Consider the following 12,160-nt stretch of genomic DNA (forward strand, 5'->3'; position numbering starts at 1 on the left):
AAAAAAAAAAAAAAAAAAAAAAAAAAAAAAAAAAAAAAAAAAGAAAAGGATAAATAATGGCGATACATACCATGTTTATGCATAGGAAAATCCAATACTGGAAAGATTTCATTCCTTCCTAATTGATACACAAATTAAATGTAATCCTAATCAAAATCCCAGTGAGCCGTTCCATGGAATTTGACTAGCTGATCCTAGACTCATAAGGAGGAACAAAAGAGTGAAAAAGACCCAAGGAATTTTTTGAGCAAAGGAGGTGCTGTAACTTGCCCTACCTGATATTAGGATTTATTATATATGTACAGTAGTTAGGTAGTTAAGCCAGTGTGGCATCAGCACAATTATAGACAAGTAGACCAATAGAACAGAACTAAAGGCTGAGAAGCAATTAGGCATGTATGGATGCTTGATATGTAACAGAAGTAGCATTAAAAATCAGTGGGGAAAAAAAGGGCTACTTGATAAAAGATATCCAAATAGAAAAAAAAAAGTTTGGTTCATACATGCACAACAATTAATTTCTATGAAGACTTAAAAGTCAAAAAGCAAAACTGGCCAGGTGTGGTGGCTCATGCTTGTAATCCTGGCACTTTGGGAGGCCGAGGTGACTAGATTGCTTGAGCTCATGAGTTTGAGACCAGCCACAGCAACATGGCAAAACCCCATCTCTACAAAAAAGGAAAAAATTAGCCAGGTGCAGTGGTGTGCACCTATAATCTCAGCTACTTGGGAAGCTGAGGCAGGAGGATCCCTTAAGCCCAGGAGTTTGAGGTTGCTGTGAGCTATGATTGCACCATTACACTCCAGCCTGGATGACAGAGTGAGACCCTTTCTCAAAAAAAATTTAAATAGAAAAATTTTGACACTTTCAGAAGAAAATTAGGAGTATTTCTTTATGATCTTAAGTAAAGCAGGAATTCTTTTAAAATACATAGCACATACTGTGAAGGAAAAAAATTAGTAAATTTGACCTCATTAAAATTTAAAGCTATATCAAAAGACACCAGAAACATGTGGAAAACCCAAAAGACTGAAAGAAGATATTTGCAACCCATATAATTAACAAAGATCAATAGCCAGAATATATAATGAACTTCTATGTATGAACAAGAAAAAAGCCAACAATCAAACAGAAAAAAATAACAAGGAATACACACAGGCAATTCACAGAGGAGGAATCTTAAATGGCCAATTAACATAAGCAAAGATCCTTAACCTTGTTATTAGAAAAGGCAAATTTTAAGCCAGTTCATACCTATACCTTAGCAAAATGTAAAAGTGTTTCAATAATATTTGCTAGTAAATGTGTGAAAAAACTCTTACACAGCTGATGGGTGTATAAATTCATACATTTATCTTAAAAAGCGATTTCAAAATATATGGTAAAGTTGAAAATGATATACATATTACACATTAGGACTCAATAAGCTTTAAATTATTTAACTTTGTACAGAACAAGAATGTTGAGTTACTCTTCTGGGCTGGACACTATTTTAGGTGTTCAGGATACAACAGTGGCAAAAAGGACAAAGGTCTGTGCCCTCATAGTGTTAATATTCCAGTGGAGATTGACAATAGAATAAACCATAAGCAGAATGCATACATAAACTTTAATAGAAAGTTACGAGAATGATGGTTTAAAAAAAAGAAAATCAGGATACAAGACCCTAGTCATTTTTTTTAAACCAGTCTATTGCTCAGACTGTTTATGTAGCTGGTGACCTTGAAAGATAATGTCTTCCCTTGTACAATTACCAGGCTTACTCAACCCCTTGCTATAAAAGCTGCAGATTCCCTAAGCTCAGGCTTCTCTGGATGCAACACAACCCCACTGTGTGCATAGCATCCATCTGGGCCCATCATGTCACCTTCTTGAGACTTGGTGGCAGTGGCAACTGATGCAAATATGATAGTTGCTTGATATCTATGAGTAACAAATAGTAGACTTGCTATCTATGGGAAATAGACTGGTAAAAAATGATCAGAGACTTATATCCTTGGCACATACAGCAAGATGCGCAGAAGCACAAAAGGCCCAAGGGGGACTGTCTCTCCTAATAAGGTTTTTTTGGTTTTGTTTTTTATAGAGATGGAGTCTAGCTATGTTTCCAAGACTGGTCTCAAACTCCTGGCCTCAAGTGATACTCCTGCTTCAGTCTCCCAAAGTGCTGGAATACAGGCATGAGCCACTGGGCCTAGACTATCCTAATTGGGAAAAAAATAACAATTATAACTTTGAAATAGTAGGACTGTTTGGGGTGGGTTATTAATGCAGTAGAAAAAGGCAATGAAATTCTGAAGGCGAAGTGTAAAAGTCATAGGGCCTCCTTGTAATCATAAAATTATTTTGTTTCTGACTTAGGCAATTTGTGTTATATGCCAGATTCCAATAACAGGCTAAGCTATTGCCTTGTTAGTAGAGTAAAATCAAATCTCAGACCCCCAAAACCTAAGACTGCACCTACCAGTTCTTGTTGAACCTCCTCTGGTCTTGCTTGTTCTTGTATCCATTACTCTGATTATGCATACACATATATTTCACAATTGGGAGCACTATTTATGAATTTTCCTTAGACTCATTCACTCCCTTTCAGTCTTATGATGATAGAGCTTGCATGCCTAACTATTTTTTTTATAATTATAATTCCCTTAAGGCACAAACATGTACAGGGATAGTAGGCCAGTACTCACTATAGACATATTTTAACTTCTGCACAGCTTTTGCCCCTTGAGTAGTAGTTGCCTTGTTTATAAACTGCTCATCTGCTTTTTTGACTCTTGTCTTTTACTCTTCTCTCATGTCTCATCCAATTAATCAGGAAATCCCATTAGAACTACTTTCCCAATATATCCACAAACTAAATCACTTCTCACCATCTCCACTGCTACCACTGTTTTTCGTTACCATTATATGTTCCCAGGATTACTGCAGTAGCCCGCTACTGAGTTTTCTTGCTTGCACGTTTGTCTCTCATATAGTTTATTCTCAACACAACAACTACAGTGATCATTTTAAACCCCAAGCCAGATCTTAACTTTCCTCTATCGAAAAATATCGAATGGTTTCTCATTTACTCAGAATAAAAACCAAAGTTCTTACAGTAGTTTTTGAACCTCTATATAACCTGGCTACTTGCCTCCTCTCTGACCAGATTTTCCATTGCTCTCCCTCATTCACTTTGCTCCACCTACAGCCAGTGAGCTGTTCCTTGAATCTAGACATACTCTCACCTCAGAGCTTTAGCAGTTGCTGTTTGCTCTGCCTGGGATTCTATGCCCCCGATAACCACATGACTGGCTCTCTCACCTCCTTCAGGTTATCAGTGAGGTCTTCCTCATCACTCTATTTAAAATCTTCACCCCCTGTTGCCTGATGGAAGTCCCTGTCCTCTTTCCATAGCACTTATTACCACCTATGCACTTTATTTTTTAGTTGTTTGTTAATTGGCCAACATCCCATAGAAGTTATGTGAGTGTGAATGCAGGAATTTTTTCTGCTGTTTTGTTTATTGTTCTAATACTGACGGCTCCAATACTGCACATGGTACACACAAGGTAAACATTTGTTGAACGAATTAATCAGAAATTTGAGTTGATCAATGAATGATTACCTCAACACAAATCCACTTCATTCACATTCCACATTCCACATTCTCATAACACCCCAGCCAGTTCTTTTTTGAACTGATTCTCATTCTGTTCTTTTCGCTCTTTTCCTTATCCTACCTATATGCTTACTGCCTTTTTGCCAGTGTTTCCTCTTTTGGCCACTGGCACCACATATGTCACCTTTCTCATGTTCTCCTCATATTATGCCTTCTTCATATACTTTTCAGATAAACACAAACCTCATACTCATATTTTATTAGGAAGATTTTTCTCTCCTATAATAAGCCCCTTCTTTTCATTGGATTATTGTTTCCAATGGTAAGGTGAAGACTGAGAAAAGGACAGCAGCTCCAATTAAGGAAATTACAGAAAACAGAATTATATGGGAAGGTATGTGGAACACTCAATGGGAGCATGTACCAGGATTCTGAGTGTGGAAAAAAAATGGATCAGATTAGAACATCAGCAGGCGACTTTTACATTTAAAAAAATGACACAAATCTAATGAATTTGGGAAAAGCTTCATCCAAAATACAAGCCTCATTTACCACTACAGAATTCACCTGGGAGAGAAACTTCTTAAATGTGAAGTGGACAGAGAAGCTTTCTCTTCATGCTTGGTATTCTGTTATCACCAGAAAATACACTCTGGATTTAGACCTTAAAAATGTGATTAGTGTGGGAATGCTTTCAGTGGGGTTATCAGTTTTGTTCTGTATCAGAGACTCCACAGTAGAGATACATCTTATCCATGTAAAGAATGGGGAAGGCCTCCATGAAGAGGTCAAGCATCATTCAACATCAGAGTGTTCTCAACAGGGAACTCTGTCTTTTAGAAAAAAGATGTCTAGATGTCTTCTAGACATCTACATGTCTTCTACAAAAACTCAGGTGTTTAAGCACTGAAAATGAACAGAAGATGAGCTAATACCAGAGGCTCCAAAATGCAGGCAATACAACCTACTACTGAAGAGGAGAGTTAAATTCCATACCTCTGAGGCAGTTTCTTGGGAATAAAACTTTCTTTTTACACTTTTTTTTTTTTTTTTTTTTTTTTTGAGATAGAGTCTCACTCTGCTTCTCAGGCTAGAGTGTAGTGGTGTGATCATGGCTTACTGCAGCCTTGATTTCCTGAGCTCAGGCAATCCTCCCACCTCAGCCTCCCAAGTAACTGAGACTACAGGCACATCCCACCATGCCCACCTGATTTTTAAATTTTTTGTAGAGATGGGATCTCACTATGCTGTCCAGGATGGTCTCAAACTCCTGGGCTCAAACAATCCTCCCACCTCGGCCTCCCAAAATGCTGAGATTACGGGCATAAGCCACTGTACCCAGCCTTGAATCAAAGTTTCTAGAAAGCCAGTTTTAAACATCCTAGAAAGCCCATAATTAAACTTTCTAGAAATGTTTCTAAAAATCCCATAATTAAATTTGCTAAGGAGCAAACTATTTGTTGTTGGTGTTTAAACCCTGCATAATTGATTATGGGTGTTAAGAGCTTCTGCCTTTTCCCACAGCTTCTCATCCTTTTTTCATTCATATTTTCTGCCACTTGTGTTCATGACATTCATCATTATATTGAATATTACACAAGATCTTTGATTAAACACTGAGGTCTCTAAAAGTCCCACAAGGGGTACATTTCTTCTTGTCTTGTGCTTAAAAGTATAAAAACTTAATTCTGACACATCCTAATATTATGATCAAATTAATTGTCCAAGTAACAGTTGAGATGTTGGCTATAAATGTTAGAGGCCTCTGATCCTTCTAGGGATCAGTATATATAAGTCTTCAGAACAACATAGAGGGAAACAATTCTCCCAATTCCACAGAAACTTTAAAGATGTCTAATTCTTCAGGTATTTTTGACTCACTTAGTACAAATCATACAGATCTTACCAAACTGTTACAATACAAGCTGGATATTGTTCCAACAATCCACAGCATTTTTTTTCTAGTTCTGTATGTTCTTTGTGGGACTATAGATGACTCATGGAATTTCCTTTGTATGTTAAATGGGGGAAAAATGGGATGATCTTTTGTCTATCACTTATCTTTAAACAGTGCTGGAAGAAGGATAAGACAAGAGAGGAATTTAGGCACAAAATTTAAGTGAGTGGGTTCATCCTTTGCCGTTCTGCAATATTTGCTGTTCTGCAGCCTCCACTGGTGATACCCAGGCAAACAGGGTCGGGAGTGGGCCTCCAGCAAACTCCAACAGACTTGCAGCGGAGGGTCCTGACTGTTAGAAGGAAAACTAACAAACAGAAAGGACATCCACACCGAAACCCCATCTGTACATCACCATCATCAAAGACCAAAGGTAGATAAAACCACAAAGATGGGGAGAAACCAGAGCAGAAAAGCTGAAAATTCCAAAAATCAGAGCACCTCTTCTCCTCCAGAGGAATGCAGCTCCTCACCAGCAATGGAACAAAGCTGGACGGAGCATGACTTTGACCAGTTGACAGAAGAAGGCTTCAGATGATTGGTAATAACAAACTTCTCCGAGCTAAAGGAAGATGTTCAAACCCATTGCAAAGAAGCTAAAAACCTTCAAACAAGATTAGATGAATGGCTAACTAGAATAAACAATGTAGAGAAGACCTTAAATGACCTGCTGGAGCTGAAAACCATGGCATGAGAACTACATGATGCATGCACAAGCTTCAGTAGCTGATCTGATCAAGTGGAAGAAAGGGTATCAGTGATTAAAGATCAAGTGAATGAAATGAAGCAAGAAGAGAAGTTTAGAGAAAACAGAGTAAAAAGAAATGAACAAAACCTCCAAGAAATACGGGACTATGTGAAAAGACCAAATCTACATGTGGTTGGTGTACCTGAAAGTGACAGGGAGAATGGAACCAAGTTGGAAAATACTCTTCAGGATATTTTCCAGGAGAACTTCCCCAACCTAGCAAGGCAGGCCATCATTCAAATTCAGGAAATACAGAGTATGCCACAAAGATACTTCTTGAGAAGAGCAACTCCAAGACACGTAATTGTCAGATTCACCAGAGTTGAAATGAAGAAAAAAATGTTAAGGGCAGCCAGACAGAAAGATCGGGTTACCCACAAAGAGAAGCCCATCAGACTAAGAGCAGATCTCTCGGCAGAAACTCTACAAGCCAGAAGAGAGTGGGGGCCAATATTCAACATTCTTAAAGAAAAGAATTTTCAACCCAGAATTTTATATCCAGCCAAACTAAGTTTCATAAGTGAAGGAGAAATAAAATCCTTTATAGACAAACAAATGCTTAGAGATTTTGTAACCACCAGGCTTTCCTACAAGAGATCCTGAAGGAAGTACTAAACATGCAAAGGAACAACCAGTACCAGCCATTACAAAAACATGCCCAAATGTAAAGTCCATCGATGCTAGGAAGAAACTGCATCAACTAATGAGCAAAATAACCAGCTAATATCAGGATGACAGGATCAAATTCACACATAACAATATTAACCTTAAATGTAAGCGGACTAAATGGGTCCAATTAAAAGACACAAACTGGCAAATTGGATAAAGAGTCAAGACCCATCAGTTTGCTGTATTCAGGAGACCCATCTCACATGCAGAGACACACATAGGCTCAAAATAAAGGGATGAAGGAAGATCTACCAAACAAATGGAAAACAAAAAACAAAGCAGGGGTTGCAATCCTAGTCTCTGATAAAACAGGCTTTAAACCAACAAAGATCAAAAGAGACAAAGAAGGCCATTACATAATGGTAAAGGGATCAATTCAACAAGAAGAGCTGACTATCCTAAATATATATGCACCCAATACAAGAGCACCCAGATTCATAAAGCAAGTCCTTAGAGACCTACAAAGAGACTTAGACTCCCACACAACAATAATGGGAGACTTTAACATCCCACTGGCAACATTAGACAGATCCATGAGACAGAAAGTTAACAAGGATATCCAGGAATTGAACTCAGTTCTGCACCAAGTGGACCCAATAGACATCTATAAAACTCTCCACCCCAAACCAACAGAATATATACTCTTTTCAGCACCACATCACACTTATTCCAAAATTGACCACATAATTGGAAGTAAAGCACACCTCAGCAAATGTAAAAGAACAGAAATTATAGCAAACTGTCTCTCAGACCACAGTGCAATCAAACTAGAACTCAGGATTAAGAAACTCACTCAAAATTGCTCAACTACATGGAAATTGAACAACCTCCTCCTGAATGACTACTGGGTACATAACAAAATGAAGGCAGAAATAATGATGTTCTTTGAAACCAATGAGAACAAAGATACAACATATCAGAATCTCTGGGACACATTTAAAGCAGTGTGTAGAGGGAAATTTACAGCACTAAAAGCCCACAAGAGAAAGCAGGACAGATCTAAAACTGACACCCTAACATCACAATTAAAAGAACTTGAGAAGCAAGAGCAAACACATTCAAAAGCTAGCAGAAGGCAAGAAATGACTAAGATCAGAGCAGAACTGAAGGAGATAGAGACACAAAAAACCCTCCAAAAAATCAATGAATCCAGGAGCTGGTTTTTTGAAAAGATCAACAAATTGATAGACCACTATCAAGATTAAAAAGGAAAAAAAGAGAAAAGAATGAAATAGACACAATAAAAAATGATAAAGGGTATATCACCACCGATCCCACAGAAATACAAACTACCATCAGAAAATACTATAAACACCTCTATGCAAATAAACTAGAATATCTACAAGAAATGGATAAATTCCTGGACACATACACCCTCCCAAGACTAAACCAGGAAGAAGCTGAATCCCTGAATAGACCAATAACAGGCTCTAAAATTGCAGCAATAACCAAAAAAAGTCCAGGACCAGATGGATTCACAGTCGAATTCTACGAGAGGCACAAGGAGGAGCTGGTACCATTCCTTCTGAAACTATTCCAATCAATAGAAAAAGAGGGAATCCTCCCTAACTCATTTTATGAGGCCAGCATCATCCTTATACCAAAGCAGAGACACAACAAAAAAAGAGAATTTTAGACCAATATCCCTGATGAACATCAATGCAAAAATCAATAAAATACTGGCAAATCAAATCCAGCAGCACATCAAAAAGCTTATCCAGCACAATCAAGTTGGCTTCATCCCTGGGATGCAAGGCTGGTTTAACATACGCAAATCAATAAATGTAATCCATCATAAAAACAGAACCAAAGACAAAAACCACATGAATATCTCAATAGATGCAGAAAAGGCCTTCAACAAAATTCAACAGCCCTTCATGCTAAAAACTCTCAATAAATTTGGTATTGATGGGATGTGTCTCAAAATAGTAAGAGCTATTTATGACAAACCCACAGCCAATATCATACTGAATGGGCAAAACTGGAAACATTCCCTTTGAAAACTGGCACAAGACAGGGATGCCCTATCTCACCACTCCTATTCAACATAGTGTTGGAAGTTCTGACTGGGGCAATCAGGCAGGAGAAAGAAATAAAGGGTATTCAATTAGGAAAAGAAGAAGTCAAATTGTCCCCGTTTGCAGATGACATGACTGTATATTTAGAAAACCCCATTATCTCAGCCTCAAATCTCTTTAAGCTGATAAGCAACTTCAGCAAAGTCTCAGGATACAAAATCAATGTGCAAAAATCACAAGCATTCTTATACACTAAGAACAGACAAACAGAGAGCCAAATCATGAGTGGACTCCCATTCACAACTGCTTCAAAGAGAATAAAATATCTAGGAATCCAACTTACAAGGGATGTGAAGGACCTCTTCAAGGAGAACTACAAACCACTGCTCAACGAAATAAAAGAGGACACAAACAAATGGAAGAACATTCCATGCTCATGGATAGGAAGAATCAATATCGTGAAAATGGCCATACTGCCCAAGGTAATTTACAGATTCAATGCTATCCCCATTAAGCTACCAATGACTTTCTTCACAGAATTGGAAAAAAACTATGTTAAAGTTCATATGGAACCAAAAAAGAGCCCGCATTGCCAAGACAATCCTAAGCCAAAAGAACAAAGCTGGAGGCATCACATTATCTGACTTCAAACTATACTACAAGGCTACAGTAACCAAAACAGCATGGTACTGGTACCAAAACAGAGATTTAGACCAATGGAACAGAACAGAGCCCTCAGAAATAATACCACACATCTACAGCCATCTGATCTTTGACAAACCTGAGAAAAACAAGAAATGGGGAAATGATTCCCTATTTAATAAATCGTGCTGGGAAAACTGGCTAGCCATATGTAGAAAGCTGAAACTGGATCCCTTCCTTACACCTTAGACACAAATTAATTCCAGATAGATTAAAGACTTAAATGTTAGACCTAAAACCATAAAAACCCTAGAAGAAAACCTAGGCAATACCATTCAGGACATAGGCATAGGCAAGGACTTCTTGATTAAAATACCAAAAGCAATGGCAACACAAGCCAAAATAGAAAAATGGGATCTAATTAAACTAAAGAGCTTCTGCACAGCAAAAGAAACTACCATCAGAGTGAACAGGCAACCTACAGAATGTGAGAACATTTTTGCAATCTACCCATCTGACAAAGGGCTAATATCCAGAATCTACAAAGAACTTAAATTTACAAGAAAAAGTCAAATGACCCCATCAAAAAGTGGGCAAAGGATATGAACAGACACTTCTCAAAAGAAGACATTTATGCTCCCAACAGACACAAGAAAAAATGCTCATCATCACTGGCCATTAGAGAAATGCAGATCAAAACCACAATGAGATACCATCTCACATCAGTTAGAATGGCGATCATTAAAAAGTCAGGAAACAACAGGTGCTGGAGAGGATGTGGAGAAATAGGAACACTTTTACACTGTTGGTAGGACTGTAAACTAGTTCAACCATTGTGGAAAACAGTGTGGTGATTCCTCAAGGATCTAGAACTAGAAATACCATTTGACCCAGCCATCCCATTACTGGGTATATATGCAAAGGATTATAAATCATGCTGCTATAAAGACACATGCACAAGTATGTTTATTGTGGCACTGTTCACAATAGCAAAGACTTGGAACCAACCCAAATGTCCATCAGTGATAGACTGGATTAAGAAAATGTGGCACATATACACAATGGAATACTATACAGCCATGAAAAAGGATGAGTTCATGTCCTTTGTAGGAACATGGATGAAGCTGGAAATCATCATTCTGAGCAAACTATCGCAAGAACCGAAAACCAAACACCGCATGTTCTCATTCATAGGTGGGAATTGAACAATGAGAACACTTGGACACAGGGTGGTGAACATCTCACACCGGGGCCTGTCATGGGGTGGGGAGAGGGGGGAGGGATACCATTAGGAGATATATGTAATGTAAATGATGAGTTAAGGGGTGCAGCACACCAACATGGCACAGGTATACATATGTAAGAAACCTGCACGTTGTGAACATGTACCCTAGAACTTAAAGCATAATTTAAAAAAAGAAAGAAAGAAAAAAGAAAATATGCATTACAAAATTCTCAATTATAGTTTGAATAATAATATAATTATATTGCATCAATAAAAATGTCCTTTTTCTTTTGTTATATGTATGTAATATACACCATGGAATACTACATAGCCATAAAAAGGGAATGAGATCATGTCCTTTTCAGGGACACAGATGAAGCTAGAAGTCATTATCCTCAGCAAACTAACACTGGAACAGAAAACCAAACACTGCGTGTTCTCATAAGTGGGAGTTGAACAATGAGAACACAAGACAGAGGGAGGGGAACAACACACACCAGGGCCTGTGGAGGGTGGAGGAGGGGAGGGAGAGCAGCAGAACAAATAGCTAATGCATGTGGGGCTTAAAACTAGATGATGGGTTGATAGGTGCAGCAAACCACCATGGCATGTGTATACCTATGTAACAAACCTGCACTTTCTACACATGTATCCCAGAACTTAAAAATAAAAATTAAAAAGTTATCTATTCCTTGGAAAATTTGAACAAATTGTTGATTATACTTTATCCTTTAAAATAAATGTACATTTTGTTTTTTAAAAAAGTATGTAATAATATCCTCGATTTTGCCTCTTGGCCCACAATGCCTAAAATATTTACTATTGGCCTTTTGCAGAAAAGGGTTGCCAGCCCCTAGTCTAGGTCATAACTTTTCTAAAGATCAAAAATATATTCTAACTTTAATTTTCCTGTGTGCTACCTGAAAGAAGTATTTCATCAATCAGCTTGTTAATTCAAGTCTACAACAGATATGAAATGGCTTAAATTTACAATTATCCAAGTAAGACATATCCATTTCATTGGCCTATCGAGTAGTTTATAACTCCAAAAGAAAATTTTCTTTACTTACACAAACTCTATAGTACTCACCCTATCCATGTATTTTCACTATACATGTGACCATTCACATATAATACTCCCTGCTGTTTACCAGTTCCTAAATTTATGCATGGAACCAATTCTTATCCCCTTCAATCAAATTTACTAAAATTCTACTTAGAGCAAATGATATAATTTGGTCTTATTCAGTTTAATTTCCCTGATTTTGTTGTTTAGAGTTCTAGCATCAGGAAGAC

General features: G+C 37.7%; 1 protein-coding gene across 2 annotated transcripts in view; it reads right to left on the reverse strand.

Annotated features, from left to right (window-relative positions):
* The window catches only part of ZKSCAN4 (zinc finger with KRAB and SCAN domains 4), a 33,835-nt gene that overhangs the window by 20,611 nt on the left and 1,064 nt on the right, over positions 1-12,160 (reverse strand). The window lies entirely within an intron of this gene.

The sequence above is a fragment of the Theropithecus gelada genome, chromosome 4 (assembly GCF_003255815.1).
Source record: "Theropithecus gelada isolate Dixy chromosome 4, Tgel_1.0, whole genome shotgun sequence".
Classification (NCBI taxonomy): Eukaryota; Metazoa; Chordata; class Mammalia; order Primates; family Cercopithecidae; genus Theropithecus; species Theropithecus gelada.